The sequence below is a fragment of the Zea mays genome, chromosome 2, assembly GCF_902167145.1.
Source record: "Zea mays cultivar B73 chromosome 2, Zm-B73-REFERENCE-NAM-5.0, whole genome shotgun sequence".
NCBI lineage: Eukaryota > Viridiplantae > Streptophyta > Magnoliopsida > Poales > Poaceae > Zea > Zea mays.
The window spans coordinates 188,565,013-188,581,936 of NC_050097.1; the positions used below are offsets into that span (position 1 = coordinate 188,565,013).

At 45.3% G+C, this 16,924-nt stretch overlaps 1 non-coding gene across 1 annotated transcript; it reads right to left on the reverse strand.

The window, feature by feature from the left end:
- Positions 1-1,803: 1,803 nt before the first annotated feature.
- TRNAI-UAU (transfer RNA isoleucine (anticodon UAU)) lies at positions 1,804-1,876 on the reverse strand. Its single transcript has one exon. It is a non-coding gene; the product is annotated as a tRNA-Ile (tRNA).
- Positions 1,877-16,924: the final 15,048 nt, after the last annotated feature.

A 16,924-nucleotide genomic window follows, 5' to 3' on the forward strand; every position in this document is an offset into this window, starting at 1 on the left:
CAAAATTTTGCTGGCATTATACTAATTAATAACTGCCTGGTTTGGATTTGAGAGCTGCTCTTCAAATGTTGAGTGACATCGATTTTCGGCCTTTTAGGTTCATGGGACTAAACTAAAGTGACTAAAATGAATGACTAAAATTTGGTCACCACTGTTTAGAGCAAGTGACTAAATTAAAGTGACCAGTTATTAATTAAATCAATTGAATGCCACCTCTACACGTGAGTGGGGGATTCGCTGCTCCTATACGCGTGATGAGTGGAGGACCACTGCTATAGGCGACGAGTGGGTGTAGGGAACTGCTATAAAATATGTGTTTTTGTCAATTTTAGCCCCTCTTTAGAAGCTAAAGGATCAAAAATATTTTAGTCACTTTTAGTTCTTTTAGTCAATTTTAGCCCCTCTTTAGTCACCTCTACACATATATTAAATTGACAAAAATTTACTCACTTTGTTTGTTTTAGCCGCCATTCGCGTCAATGGCATGCAGCCGCGCGGCCAAAAAGGTCTCAGGCGTGATGGGACGGTCACAGGCTCAGAAGTCAAGTCAGAGTGCAGAAACTGGCTTCCCCTGTCCACGGCAGAAACGTCCGGCCACGCCGCGGGCCTCGTGGCATCTTCAGCTAGCTAGTGTTCGACTGTTTGTTTCAGCCTTTCAGCTATGCCTGCCCGACTCACCTCACGCCTCTACCACGGCGAACCCCCTGCGCGGCCGACGCCCACTGGCCACTAGCGGTCATCAAGTTCCTCGGCGGCGCTTTCATCGGCGCCGTGCTCGAGGTCACCTACGGGTAAGTTTGTTAGCGCGTGGGTTCCATTCCATTCCATTCCATGATTCTATCCGTTCCCCGATGTTAGCGGCGCCGTCGGGCCGATGCCGTCGGCGATCGCCGGTGGCGTGGGGAGGAAGTAGAAAGAGAGAGGTCTTCGCGTCTCTGCTGGCATTCCTCTTCGCACGTCTCCTTGCTCGCCGTAGCCGGTTTCTTGTCGCCCTCTGGTGTATCAGCGCTGACACGAGGTCCGAACTTTTTGTATTTTGTCCCATTCTCGAAAAAAATTTACGTTTAGACCTTAAAAAATTTTAATGTCACTTTTGGACCCTTTACTCGGCGTCATAGCCTATGGGGCCGAGATAACACATCTCGGCGCCATAGGCTATGGCGCCGAGATAACACATCTCGGCGCCATAGGCTATGGCGCCGAGATAACACATCTCGGCGCCATAGGCTATGGCGCCGAGGTACGTGTTGCGCTGGCACAACCTAGCCGACGTAACGCCGACGTGCCACCGAGCTCGGCGCCAAGATCTATGGCGCCGAGCTCAAATATGTAACAACAAAACTCATCTAGCTCAGTTGGTAGAGTGCAAGTCTTTTAATCTTGAGGTTGTGGGTTCGAGTCTCATGGTGGGCGTTCAATAGTATTTTTTGTCTTTGTCACAAATTTGTTTTTTTGTTGTCCATATTTTTTGTTTATGTTACTGATTTGTCCGTCCAGATTTATTTCTCATCTAGATTTTTTTTGTTTTTGTGACTGGTTTGTTTATTCATCTAGATATTTTTTGTTTTTGTTTATTCAAACTCCGTAACGCAAGGACCATATACATAAATAACCCACCCTATGGAAGTACGAAGTACTTTATAAAATCATCCGGTCGTTGTACTTTACCACACATGTGTATTGAATATCACTCGCAAAAGCAAAAAAATCTAGATGATAAATAATTTTTGACGGACAAATCAGCGGCATAAACGAAAAAATATCGACAACAAAAAAATCAGTGCAAAGACAAAAAGTATTGAATGCCCACGGTGGGGCTCGAACCCAAAACCTCAAGGTTATAAGCCTTGCACTCTACCAATTGAGCTAGACGAGCTTTGCAGTTATATATCCGAGCTCGGCGCCATAGATCTTGGCGCCGAGCTCGGTGGCACGTCAGCGCCACGTCGTCGGGGTGGGACAGCGCAGCACGTACCTCGGCGCCATAGCCTATGGCGCCGAGATGTGTTACCTCGGCGCCATAAGCTATGGCGCCGAGCAAAGAGTCAAAAAATGACATTAAATTTTTTTAAGGTCCAAACATGATTTTTTTTTCTAAGAAAAGGACAAAATACAAAAAATTCGGACACGAGGTCGGCCACAGTGGGACGCAAAGACGTGTTCGTTCGGTTTGGTTCGACCCGCACTGGTGCGCTTGGCTAATCGCGCGGTTGGTTGCTCGCAGCTACCTGCTGGAGCTCCTGTCGCGGGAGGGCTTTCTGGTCGTGTGCCCGCCGTACAAGTGTACAACGTCACCTTCGACCACGAGGACGCTGCCCGGGAGGTCTTCCAGAGCTTCCATGCCTCCTACTCCTCGCGTCGTGGTTCCCGAGGGCCGGTCTCAGCGCCCTGAACATCGCGGATCTCCTGCTCTACTCTGTTGGCCACAGGTGATTTCAGCGAGTACTGTTGAATGCCACTTGTTCGATGATTTGACTAGTAGGAAGCCTCGAGCTCTGGTTTGTTGATGTCCTGTGTTCTGTTCATTTAATTGTTCGGTTGTGATGGTTTGCTGCAAGCTGCTAGTGGAATGCTACTTCTCAGAAAGGACACCAGAGGTGGGCGAAATCTAATTATTTTTTTTTAAAAAAAGCTTTGTGTCCCTTAAAATTATAATCTGATATAATTATTCTGACCGCCATGTGGTTTTGACCTTATTTCTTTGTTGGGTTCTCCTCATTTTAGGCCAACGCCATTGTTTCATTCAACAATAGGCCGGCTTCGGAGAGCAGAAGCCAGTGCCGAGAAACCTGCGCCCTTACTTTGAACAGGTATTTAGTCTAGGCTTCATGACCTTCGGTTAATGGGTGTGCCTGTTTCTGTTTCAAATTGATGTTTTCCTAATTCCCTGCATAAGAGTAGAAGATGCAGATGCTGACTAACAAGCGTAGAGTAAACTTATGAATGGATCAGTAGAGGAATTAATACTGAATTCCTGATTAACTTTGACTAGGAGAAAACCTGGACCTAACATTAGTTTGCAGGGAGCCAGGGATACAAGTTGCTGGTTCAACTCTTTTGGCTAGTTAGTAATACCTGAAAAGTAAGGAAACTGAGTATCTAAAATTTAATGCCCTTCTTTTTCCCTCAAACGTGTAGGAGGGCATCACATATTCACATCATTGCATTACGAAGAGGAAGAGAGAGAGGTCCAAACAAAAACGAACCAACAAAAACACGTGGTATGCCATAAGAAAATTTTCAGAAACAATTTATTATAATCTATAATAATTTAGTATACAAATCTGAATATAAAGATAAAAATAGCATATGAAACTATAGTTTTAACATTTAAGTCTATAATGCATATATTATAATGCAAATTAATATGAAATGGTCCAAACATCAAACACAAAATATACTAATGAACTTCATATTTACATAATTAAAATATTCAATCACTGTATTTTATAAGTAAATTGATAGAGCACAATATCAAAATCATTTCACTACTAATGAACTTTAGATTTACATAAATTGTGCTTGTGGGATGGTACAAGGCGGTGGTCTGTGGCCTGTGGGACGGTGGGCGAGCGAGAGCAGGAGCCGAAACGACATGCATGGATGCGTGTTGCCTGTTTCTTTTTTGTTTTGGTGTTGTTCCTTGCTCCAAGCATGCAAGTACACATAAATTGCTGTTGGGCGCGTTGGATTGGTGGTCCGGTGGGCCGGCCCATAGGGTATGCCGTGGCCCACCCGGACCACCCTGCAACTACGCCACTGGTGGCACTCATCCAAACCACACAAGAAAACAGCCATACAAACACTACAAGTTTTTAGATGCACCACAGTAGCATTGTAGTCAACCCAACAACATAGCTCATTGAGACCCTAAACCACCGAAAGAGCCCATGCGCCCCTACATCTCTCGATAGCTGAAATTTCTCTACAGTCGTTCGGGAGGCCCCCCATGGGCTACTCGACCTTCTGAGCGGCATCGAGCCAAGGTGTGTGACAAACCAGGGCGTTGAAATGCTCCTGGTAGTCCTGTACCATGGAGATGAAAGGGAGTCACACCAATTCGGAGAGGTGGTTAATACGTATGGCCAATATGAAACACAGGTTGTAAAGCTCCTTGAAGCGCTTCTAGGAATGCATGCCCTCATCCTGTTGGAGGGCACAGTACCACTTATGTGTTGCGTCGCGTAGATAGTACAATGTGAGCCAAACACGGTTAGATGCAAGCGTGTGTTGCCCCTAAAAAAGTTGCTCGCAATGGGTGAGCCAGTTTAGGGGATGCTCTAAGCTATCATAAGAGGTGAATTCGAGCTTGTTGAATCAAGAAATGCTGAACCCGGTGGCCGCATGGAGGGCTGGTGCTGGTGGTGGCGGTGGCGCCAAAGCAGGGAACTGCGGGAACACTAGGGAATAGGGATGATGGCGCCGAGAAGTTGGCCAGCAGTGACGGTGATGGTGGGAAACTGATGAGGTGTATGAAAATTCTGTTTTTTTTTGGGATGCTACTGATGATACAGACATAGTTGAAGACATCCTGAGGCCCCGTGTTGACTCAATCCGTGGACAAATAAAGAAGGTTATACTGTCAGGAACACATCTAACCCCATGTATATAGGTGACGTGCCATACCTTTCATTCACGCATTGTATGGACCAAATGGGTACTTCAAGGAATTCTGAGACATACTTGCAAAAGTGCATCACCTTAGTCTCTAGTCTCTACTTGTTGATAACACTAGAATGGGGTAAGCAAGCTGGTGTTACTGAAAGGGAAATGTGCCCTTGGGCCATTTCTAAGTATTTTGGTGATTGAGTGCAAACACAAGTGCTTAAATGTGAAAATATGCCCATGGATGAACAAAGTGCAAATCACAAGTAAAGGTATGTTTCTAAGCCTTAGTACATTGGTTTTGTGTACTAATATCTTGTCTAAGTGTTAGAAACAGGAAGAAGATGAAAAGAAAAGAAGTGGAGAGTGGCTGTGTACAGCCAAAGGCTGCTTCGGGCTGGGGCACCGGACTGTCCGGTGTGCACCGGACAGTGTCCGGTGCGCCAGACCAGCGCGGCGCAAACCAGCCGCTCTCGGGTTTTTCTCCGGCGACTTCGGCTAAAATTCACCGGACTGTCCGGTGTGCACCGGACTGTCCGGTGAGCCAACGGTCAGCCGGGCCAACGGTCGGCCGCGCGATCGGCGCGCGACACGTGGCCGAGTCAACGGTCGGGAAGGGGCACCGGACTGTCCGGTGTGCACCGGACATGTCCGGTGCGCCAACGGTGCGCAGATCTGCATCAGACAGCAACGGTCGGATGCACTGTTTATGGAAACAAATCGGGCACCGGACAGTGTCCGGTGTGCACCGGACTGTCCGGTGCGCCACGAGACAGAAGGCAAAGATGGCCTTCCAGATTTATTCCCAACGGCTCCTAGCTGCCTTGGGGCTATAAAAGGGACCCCTTGGCGCATGGAGGAGAACACCAAGCATTCCTACAACCTTTCTAAGCACCAAGACATCGATCTCACGCATTCGTTTCATTGTGATAGCATATAGAGCTCCTGTGGAGTTGTGAACTCTTTGAGTTGTGTTGCGAGCTCTTGTTGCTGCTTGTGTGCGTGTTGTTACTCTGATTTTGAGTCTTGTGTGCGTTGCTAGTTCCCTCCTTACTTCGTATTTCTTTGTGAATCTCAAGTGTAAGGGCGAGAGGCTCCAAAGTTGTGGAGATTCCTCGCAAACGGGATATTGAGAAGAAAAGCATAACACTGTGGTATTCAAGTTGATCATTGGATCACTTGAGAGGAGTTGAGTGCAACTCTCGTCCGTTGGGACGCCACAACGTGGAGTAGGCAAGTTTTGTACTTGGCCGAACCACGGGATAAATCACTGTGTCTTCTCTGTGTTGAACCTCTTGTGATTATCATCTTGTGCAAGATCTTCGCTCTAGCCACTTGGCCTCAACTGTGCTAACGCTTAACAAAGTTTTTGTGGCTGTAAGTTTGAATTTTACAGGATCACCTATTCACCCCCCCTCTAGGTGCTCTCAATTGGTATCAAAGCCGTTCTCTTCAAGAAAGGGACTAATTGCCCGAAGAGATGGATCCTAAGGGAAAGGGGATGGTGGTCGACAACAACGAGAAGGAGTCCATCTTCAACGAACCGAAGAATGACAAGTCTACCGACTTGGGTTCAAGCCACAAGCGAAAAGATGGGAAGAAGAAGAAGACAAGGCGCATCAAGGAGATCGTCTACTACGACAGCGACGAATCCTCTTCTTCCCAAAAGGACGACGACCACAACGACTACGAGAAAAGGAAACCGGTTAATTCGAACTTTTCTTTTGACTACTCTCGTATTCCGCAAAGTTCAAATTCGCATTTGCTCCCCATTCCACTTGGCAAGCCCCCTCACTTTGATGGAGAGGACTACGGATTTTGGAGCCACAAAATGCGTACTCACTTGTTCTCTCTCCATCCTAGCATATGGGAGATTGTAGAGAGTGGAATGCAATTTGATAGCTCGGATAGCCCTATGTTTATTAATGAACAAATTCATAAAAATGCACAAGCTACTACTGTTCTCTTAGCATCTCTGTGCAGGGAAGAGTACAATAAGGTGAGCGGCTTGGACAATGCCAAGCAGATATGGGACACCCTCAAGATCTCTCACGAGGGCAACGACGTCACCATGCTCACCAAAATGGAATTGGTGGAAGGCGAACTTGGGAGATTCGCTATGATAAGGGGGGAGGAGCCAACCCAGACATACAACCGGCTCAAGACCCTTGTCAACAAGATAAGGAGCTACGGAAGCACGCGATGGACAGATCACGACGTCGTCCGACTAATGCTAAGGTCCTTTACCGTTCTTGATCCTCATCTCGTAAACAATATTCGTGAGAATCCCAGGTACACGAAGATGACGCCCGAGGAGGTACTTGGAAAATTCGTGAGCGGGCGGATGATGATCAAGGAGGCAAGATACGTCGACGACGCGTTGAACGGTCCACTCCACGAGCCTCAACCCATTGCTCTAAAGGCAACAAGGAACAAGGAGTCGCTACCTAGCAAGGTGGCGCAAGTTGAGGCGGCTGGGCTCAATGATGAAGAGATGGCTCTCATCATCAAGAGATTCAAGACGGTGCTGAAGGGTCACAAGGGGCAGCCAAGCAAGAACAAGACAAAGGGGAAACGCTCATGCTTCAAGTGCGGTAAGATTGGTCATTTTATCGCTAACTGCCCCGATAACGATAGTGACCAGGAACAGGGAAACAAGAGGGAAAAGAAGAAGAATTACAAGAAGGCCAAGGGCGAGGCGCATCTAGGCAAGGAGTGGGATTCGGATTGCTCCTCCTCCGACTCCGATAATGAGGGACTCGCTGCCACTGCCTTCAACAAATCGGCCCTCTTCCCCAACGAGCATCACACTTGCCTCATGGCAAGGGAAAAGAAGGTAATCACTCGTAATGCGAATACTTATGATTCTTCTAGTGATGATGAATCTAGTGAGGATGAAATTGATTACTCTAGTTTATTCAAGGGATTGGATAGAACTAAGATAGCTAAGATTAATGAGTTGATTGATGCCTTAAATGAAAAGGATAGAATCTTAGAGAAACAGGAAGACCTTTTATATGAAGAACATGATAAATTTGTTAGTGCACAAAATTCACTTGCTCTAGAAGTTAAAAGAAATGGAATACTTTCTTGTGAACTTTCTACTTGTAATGAAACCATTTCTTCTTTAAAAGGTGAAATTAATGCTTTAACTGCTAAACTAGAAGTAGCAAGTAACTCTTGTGTTGAAAACATTACAATTTGCACTAGGTGTAAGGATTTTGATGTTAATGCTTGTAGTGAACACTTAGTTTCAATTTCAAAACTAAATGATGAAGTGGCTAGTCTTAATGCTCAACTTAAGACTAGCAAAAGTGATTTTGAAAAACTAAAATTTGCTAGGGATGCCTACACGGTTGGTAGACACCCCTCAATTAAGGATGGGCTTGGCTTCAAGAGGGAATCCAATAACTTAACAAGCCATAAGGCTCCCATTCCCGCCAAGGAGAAAGGGAAGGCCCCTATGGCTAGTAGTGCAAAAAGGAACCATGCCTTTATGTACCATGATAGGAGACATGCTAGAAATGCTTGTAATGATTTTGACTCATATGTTTATGATTCTCATGCCATGTTTGCTCCTAGTTCTTCATATGTGGATGATATAAATGTTACTAGGAGAAATGTTGTTCCTAAAAGAAATGTTGCTCATGTCCCTAGAAAAGTTGTGAACAAAACTTCCACCATTTATTATGCATGCAATGCTCCCTTTGCTATTTGTAGAAAGGGTAAAAAGGTAATTGCTAGGAAGTTAGGGGCAAGATGCAAGGGAGATAAAACTTGCATTTGGGTCCCTAAGGATATATGTGCTAACCTTGTAGGACCCAACATGAGTTGGGTACCTAAAACCCAAGCCTAAATTTGCCTTGCAGGTTTATGCATCCGGGGGTTCAAGCTGGATTATTGACAGCGGATGCACAAACCATATGACGGGGGAGAAGAAGATGTTCACCTCCTACGTCAAGAATAAGGATTCCCAAGATTCAATCATATTCGGTGATGGGAATCAAGGCAAGGTAAAAGGGTTAGGTAAAATTGCAATTTCTAATGAGCACTCAATTTCTAATGTGTTTTTAGTTGAGTCTTTGGGGTATAATTTGCTATCTGTTAGTCAATTATGCAACATAGGGTATAACTGTCTATTTACAAATGTAGATGTGTCTGTCTTTAGAAGAAGTGATGGTTCACTAGCTTTTAAGGGTGTATTAGACGGCAAACTTTACTTAGTTGATTTTGCAAAAGAAGAGGCCGGTCTAGATGCATGTTTAATAGCTAAGACTAGCATGGGCTGGCTGTGGCATCGCCGCTTAGCACATGTGGGAATGAAGAACCTTCACAAGCTTCTAAAGGGAGAACACGTGATAGGTTTGACTAACGTGCAATTCGAAAAAGATAGACCTTGTGCAGCTTGTCAAGCAGGTAAACAAGTGGGAGGAGCACATCACAGCAAGAATGTGATGACCACTTCAAGGCCCCTGGAACTGCTGCATATGGATCTCTTCGGACCCGTCGCCTATCTGAGTATAGGAGGAAGTAAGTATGGTCTAGTTATTGTTGATGACTTTTCCCGCTTCACTTGGGTGTTCTTTTTGCAGGATAAGTCTGAAACCCAAGGGACCCTCAAGCGCTTCCTCAGGAGAGCTCAAAATGAGTTTGAGCTCAAGGTGAAGAAGATAAGGAGCGACAACGGGTCCGAGTTCAAGAACCTTCAAGTGGAGGAGTTCCTTGAAGAGGAAGGGATCAAGCACGAGTTCTCCGCTCCCTACACACCACAGCAAAATGGTGTGGTAGAGAGGAAGAACAGGACGCTCATCGACATGGCGAGGACGATGCTAGGAGAGTTCAAGACCCCCGAGTGCTTTTGGACGGAAGCCGTGAACACGGCTTGCCACGCCATCAACAGGGTCTACCTTCATCGCCTCCTCAAGAAGACGTCGTATGAGCTGCTAACCGGTAACAAACCCAATGTATCTTACTTTCGTGTATTTGGGAGCAAGTGCTACATTCTAGTGAAGAAGGGTAGAAATTCTAAATTTGCTCCCAAAGCTGTAGAAGGGTTTTTGTTAGGTTATGACTCAAATACAAAGGCGTATAGAGTCTTCAACAAGTCATCGGGCTTGGTTGAAGTCTCTAGCGACGTTGTATTTGATGAGACTAATGGCTCTCCAAGAGAGCAAGTTGTTGATCTTGATGATGTAGATGAAGAAGATGTTCCAACGGCCGCTATGCGCACCATGGCGATTGGTGATGTGCGACCACAGGAACACTTGGAGCAAGATCAACCTTCTTCCTCAACTATGGTGCATCCCCCAACACAAGACGATGAACAGGTTCATCAACAGGAGGCGTGCGATCAAGGGGGAGCACAAGATGATCATGTGATGGAGGAAGAAGCGCAACCGGCACCTCCAACCCAAGTTCGAGCGATGATTCAAAGGGATCATCCCGTCGACCAAATTTTGGGTGACATCAGCAAGGGAGTAACAACTCGATCTCGATTAGTTAATTTTTGTGAGCATTACTCCTTTGTCTCTTCTATTGAGCCTTTCAGGGTAGAGGAGGCCTTGCTAGATCCGGACTGGGTGTTGGCCATGCAGGAGGAGCTCAACAACTTCAAGAGGAATGAAGTTTGGACACTGGTGCCTCGTCCGAAGCAAAATGTTGTGGGAACCAAGTGGGTGTTTCGCAACAAACAAGACGAGCACGGGGTGGTGACGAGAAACAAGGCTCGACTTGTGGCAAAAGGTTATGCCCAAGTCGCAGGTTTGGATTTTGAGGAGACTTTTGCTCCTGTGGCTAGGCTAGAGTCTATTCGTATCTTGCTAGCATATGCCGCTCACCATTCTTTCAGGTTGTTCCAAATGGATGTGAAGAGCGCTTTCCTCAACGGGCCAATCAAGGAGGAGGTGTACGTGGAGCAACCCCCTGGCTTCGAGGATGAACGGTACCCCGACCATGTGTGTAAGCTCTCTAAGGCGCTCTATGGACTTAAGCAAGCCCCAAGAGCATGGTATGAATGCCTTAGAGACTTTCTAATTGTTAATGCTTTCAAGGTTGGGAAAGCCGATCCAACTCTTTTTACAAAAACATGTGATGGTGATTTGTTTGTGTGCCAAATTTATGTTGATGACATAATATTTGGTTCTACTAACCAAAAGTCTTGTGAAGAGTTTAGCAGGGTGATGACGCAGAAATTCGAGATGTCGATGATGGGCGAGTTGAACTACTTCCTTGGGTTCCAAGTGAAGCAACTCAAGGACGGCACCTTCATCTCCCAAACGAAGTACACGCAAGATCTGTTGAAGCGGTTTGGGATGAAGGACGCCAAGCCCGCAAAGACTCCAATGGGAACTGACGGACACACCGACCTCAACAAAGGAGGTAAGTCCGTTGATCAAAAAGCATACCGGTCAATGATAGGTTCATTACTTTACTTATGTGCTAGTAGACCGGATATTATGCTTAGCGTATGCATGTGTGCTAGATTTCAATCCGATCCTAAGGAGTGTCACTTAGTGGCGGTGAAGCGAATTCTGAGATATTTAGTTGCTACGCCTTGCTTCGGGCTCTGGTATCCAAAGGGGTCTACCTTTGACTTAGTTGGATACTCAGATTCCGACTATGCTGGATGCAAGGTCGATAGGAAGAGTACATCGGGGACGTGCCAATTCTTAGGAAGGTCCCTGGTGTCATGGAATTCTAAGAAACAAACCTCCGTTGCCCTATCCATCGCTGAGGCCGAGTACGTTGCCGCAGGACAGTGTTGCGCGCAACTACTTTGGATGAGGCAAACCCTCCGGGACTTTGGCAACAATCTGAGCAAAGTCCCACTCCTATGTGACAATGAGAGTGCTATCCGCATGGCGGAAAATCCTGTTGAGCACAGCCGCACAAAGCACATAGACATCCGGCATCACTTTTTGAGAGACCACCAGCAAAAGGGGGATATCGAAGTGTTTCATGTTAGCACCGAGAACCAGCTAGCCGATATCTTTACCAAGCCTCTAGATGAGAAGACCTTTTGCAGGCTGCGTAGTGAGCTAAATGTCTTAGATTCGCGGAACTTGGATTGAATTATAGCATACATGTGTTTATGTTTTTGCTCATGTTCATTCTGCATTTTGTTGCTTATTGTGGTACTCAAGTTGTACAAACACTCCCTGGACCTCACAAGTCCGTTGCAAAGTGATGCACATGTTTAGGGGGAGATGTGTTACAACTTGACCCTTTGAGACTAACCATATGCTTGAGTTTGCTTGATTTAGTCTCGAAGGAGAATTGAAAGGGAAAAGGTGGACTTGGACCACGAAAGACTTCCACTGCACTCCGATGAGAGGGTAACTTATTCCAAGTTCATCTCATGAACTCTTATTGTCACTAGCTCTTAATTGAAGATTTTGGTGAGGCAATGGGGTTCAAGGGCCAAGATTGATCCCGTTTTGGTGCTTGATGCCAAAGGGGGAGAAAATAAAGGCCAAAGCAATAAATGGATCAGCTACCACTTGAGAGATTTTGAAAATAGTAGAATAGAGTATTTGGTTTGTTCAAAACTCTTGCATTGTCTCTTTCGTCAAAAGTTGGCTTCTTGTGGGGAGAAGTATTGATAATGGGAAAAGGGGGAGTTTTTGAAATCTTTGATCAATCTCTTTTGGAATGACTCTCTTTATGCTTCAACTTGTGTGTTTGACTTAGTGATAGAGATTTGAGGTTGATTTCAAAAACAAACCAAGTGGTGGCAAAAGATGATCCATATATGCCAAATTTGAATAAAACTCAAAGTCAGTTTTTTGAAGTAATTTTGCACTTGTTCTAGTTGCTTTATGTTGTGTTGGCATAAATCACCAAAAAGGGGGAGATTGAAAGGGAAATGTGCCCTTGGGCCATTTCTAAGTATTTTGGTGATTGAGTGCAAACACAAGTGCTTAAATGTGAAAATATGCCCATGGATGAACAAAGTGCAAATCACAAGTAAAGGTATGTTTCTAAGCCTTAGTACATTGGTTTTGTGTACTAATATCTTGTCTAAGTGTTAGAAACAGGAAGAAGATGAAAAGAAAAGAAGTGGAGAGTGGCTGTGTACAGCCAAAGGCTGCTTCGGGCTGGGGCACCGGACTGTCCGGTGTGCACCGGACAGTGTCCGGTGCGCCAGACCAGCGCGGCGCAAACCAGCCGCTCTCGGGTTTTTCTCCGGCGACTTCGGCTAAAATTCACCGGACTGTCCGGTGTGCACCGGACTGTCCGGTGAGCCAACGGTCAGCCGGGCCAACGGTCGGCCGCGCGATCGGCGCGCGACACGTGGCCGAGTCAACGGTCGGGAAGGGGCACCGGACTGTCCGGTGTGCACCGGACATGTCCGGTGCGCCAACGGTGCGCAGATCTGCATCAGACAGCAACGGTCGGATGCACTGTTTATGGAAACAAATCGGGCACCGGACAGTGTCCGGTGTGCACCGGACTGTCCGGTGCGCCACGAGACAGAAGGCAAAGATGGCCTTCCAGATTTATTCCCAACGGCTCCTAGCTGCCTTGGGGCTATAAAAGGGACCCCTTGGCGCATGGAGGAGAACACCAAGCATTCCTACAACCTTTCTAAGCACCAAGACATCGATCTCACGCATTCGTTTCATTGTGATAGCATATAGAGCTCCTGTGGAGTTGTGAACTCTTTGAGTTGTGTTGCGAGCTCTTGTTGCTGCTTGTGTGCGTGTTGTTACTCTGATTTTGAGTCTTGTGTGCGTTGCTAGTTCCCTCCTTACTTCGTATTTCTTTGTGAATCTCAAGTGTAAGGGCGAGAGGCTCCAAAGTTGTGGAGATTCCTCGCAAACGGGATATTGAGAAGAAAAGCATAACACTGTGGTATTCAAGTTGATCATTGGATCACTTGAGAGGAGTTGAGTGCAACTCTCGTCCGTTGGGACGCCACAACGTGGAGTAGGCAAGTTTTGTACTTGGCCGAACCACGGGATAAATCACTGTGTCTTCTCTGTGTTGAACCTCTTGTGATTATCATCTTGTGCAAGATCTTCGCTCTAGCCACTTGGCCTCAACTGTGCTAACGCTTAACAAAGTTTTTGTGGCTGTAAGTTTGAATTTTACAGGATCACCTATTCACCCCCCCCTCTAGGTGCTCTCAGTTACCTTTTGGGTTCCACCACCATTTACCATGCTTGAAATAACTGTTTCGCACTAAGGAGATTTTGGCGTTCTTATCTTATTTACCATTTCTGAAGATTGCTGCTATTCATGTTTTTCAGCTTTGTCATCATGCACTCACCTTTGCTGTGTTAGTTACAGGATGCCAAATGGCAAGTTAGTTGAGAATACACTACAGCGGATGCCACTGCACAAGGGTTGAAATCATTGGCTCTCAGTGAAACAAGAGTTCTCTCGAGAACTAATGCTGATCGGTTTACACCCCTCCAAATTTCGAGTTAATACATCTGTTGAAGTTCGGATTTCTTCTTACAAGGGTATGTACGTACTTCTAGCTATTGCAAGAGTTCGAGTTAGAAATTGTTGGTCCGGTTTACAGTGACAAAATCCCAAAGTTTTGCTAATTGAGTACATCTGGCACAAACCAATCGCATCACTCAACCAGTAGTTGTATCCTGAACTGACGCAGGCCACGATTGTAACGAGATGTGAGGATACAATGTATGGTAGGTACGCACAGAGAAGAGCAGTGCATTTAGACTGTGCTGAGTTGGTCATGCTCACCCATGCACAGGGCCCTAGCTAGCCGTACCACAAATATCTGATCAAGATTGGTGGTTTGGGGGCCTACTTGGATATATTGTAGTTGCAGGCTATATACAAAGCATCGAACCCAAATTCCAAGAAGCGTGATCCTGTCTGAGGTATACGGTGCCAGCAAGGCCAAATGCTCCTGCTGCGCTCAGTCAGACTGCTCCCAATGGCCGGGGCTGGCGAAAATAAAGGCGTGTGATAGGAAAATCTGGAGATGTGTGTATATACATTTGGACGGTTTGAGGTATTCCATTGCTGCTATAGATGGCAGTTGTTTCTGTACTGTGTGCGTGTCTGTTGCGAGAAGGCCTCTAGCTAGATATGCTGCTGCCTGCTGACCTGGGAACTGATTGGTTTCGCTGACGCTTCCTGTTCTTGCAAGAATGTGCAAGTAGAACAGAACAACCCGAACGCTCCAGGAATTATACACGAGGTAGAAGAGAGAGAACACCTGCTTGGGATTTTCTTTCAACAGCACCACTCCATCCAGTTAGGGGGTGTTTGAGAGTGAAGTTTTTTCACAGTTTTGAAAAAATACTGCAGTATTCTCAAATACTGCAGTATTATATACAGAATGGTGTTTGGCAAGCTAACTAAAATCTCTGTTTTCAAAACTGAAGTATTGCAAATACTATAGTTGTTTTAAGGCATTCTAAACTTAGCTCTGAACCTCAGTTTTCAAAACTGCGGTATTGTAAACTGCGGTATTGTCATGACTAAAGTATACTGTAGTATTTCAAAAACTGTGGTTTTCAAAAACTTTGTTCCCAAACAGGGTCTTAGATGTAAGGTCTGCAAATGGGACCACCGCGTGTTTAAGTCGTAAGCCGACCAAATCTGCAGGGAAATCCGGCCAGTTCAGGATATGCCCTGGGATTGATTGATTGGTACCCAGGCCCCGATCCCCTATCAGATAGTCAGAATACAACGCTTATTTCTTTTGCGAAATCGTTAGCAGCAATGTCGTCGACCACTCCCTGCATGTCGCCATATGCGGCCGACGCACGGAGGAGACGGCCGCCTGCCGGGTGGCGATATGATTTTCCGTGCCGGATCTCAGCAGCTGCAGCAGCTAGCCGACAGGTGAGTAGTAATAAATGAGCAACGCAAACAGGCATGGAGCAGACTGATCAATGATCATGACGAGACACGCTGGTGATTTCGCGCCGTCGGGTCATCCTACGTGGATGACGTGACATATGCATAATGCAGGCCTGCTTAATTCCCTCGGACGGCGGCCATATACGCAACAGTTGGTAGCTATAGCATGCAATGCATGCAGGCCGTTGCATTTGTTGAAGTATACTCAGTGGCAAATGAAAATTAAGAGAGACAAAATGGCAGAGACAAGTAACTGTCATCTTTATTGCAAAGATCCTTGTTTATATACAAGTAGATACAGTGTCTCCCAAGGGGTGTGCCCCTTGGGAATAACTGTCAGGGGTTGATCATATATTATACAAATATTTTGTAACACTCCCCCTTATCAATCCAAGTCCATTTGATCGTCTGCAAGATGTCTTTCAATGTTTCATCTCCTCAAAAAAACCCTGTGGGAAAAATAAGGAGTGCACAATACTTTTGGATCATGAGTAAAACTCACATTGAACTCCAAAAGAAAAATATGCTTGTAATCATCATTCGTAAAAACCCCCTTGGGGAAAAATCAATGATGAAGCATATAGCTTAGTTGATATTACCTCATTAAAAAACTTTGGATGAGAAAACCTCAACAAGGCAAAACTCATACAAAGAAAAGAGTGTAATATGATGGTACAAAACATGTCAAATATCATGGAGAATTACCCCCCTGATCCTTGCAAGCACTTAAGTCTTCCCATACCAATCACCTCAACACATTTCTGAAAACGTTGAGTATGGTAGAGATTTTGTGAATATATCAGCAATATTATCACAAGACTTTGTTTGCAAGATGGATAATACAATTTAGGAGCAATATGCTTATTAATGTTGCTCCTGATATAACATGTTTCCATCTGAACAACACAAGCTCAATTATCCTTATAGATAATTATCGGTGGTTCAATTGAACCATGGTATGCCATTGTTCTCCCATGGACCTCTAGCCCAAAGAACAATAATATGTCTATAATCATCATCTCAAAAACCCCCGTGGGGAAAATAAATGATGAGGCATATAACTCAGGCTAATATTTCTCCAAGATAATCTTGCTAGAAAATCTGAGAAATCAACATATCAGCTGAGTCTCCTTAAAAACCCAACGGGGAAAATAAGGAGAGTAGTCATACTCTATTGTTGATCCATTTGAACTCTAGGGACATAAACTCATATCCTAGTTCAAATACAACAATAACTATGTCATAATGTATCATCCTTGAAAACCTCTACGGGAAAAATAGATGATACGACATAGACCTTGTGTTGATGTTGTCTCGTTAAAAACTTTGAATGAGAAAACCCAAACAGGGGGAAAACTCATGCAAAGAAAAGAGTACAACATGATGCAGAAACAAGTTCTTCAGATCAAGAGGAAACTCCCCCTGATCTTTACAAATCACTAAGTCATCCCATACCTACTCTCAAACACATCTA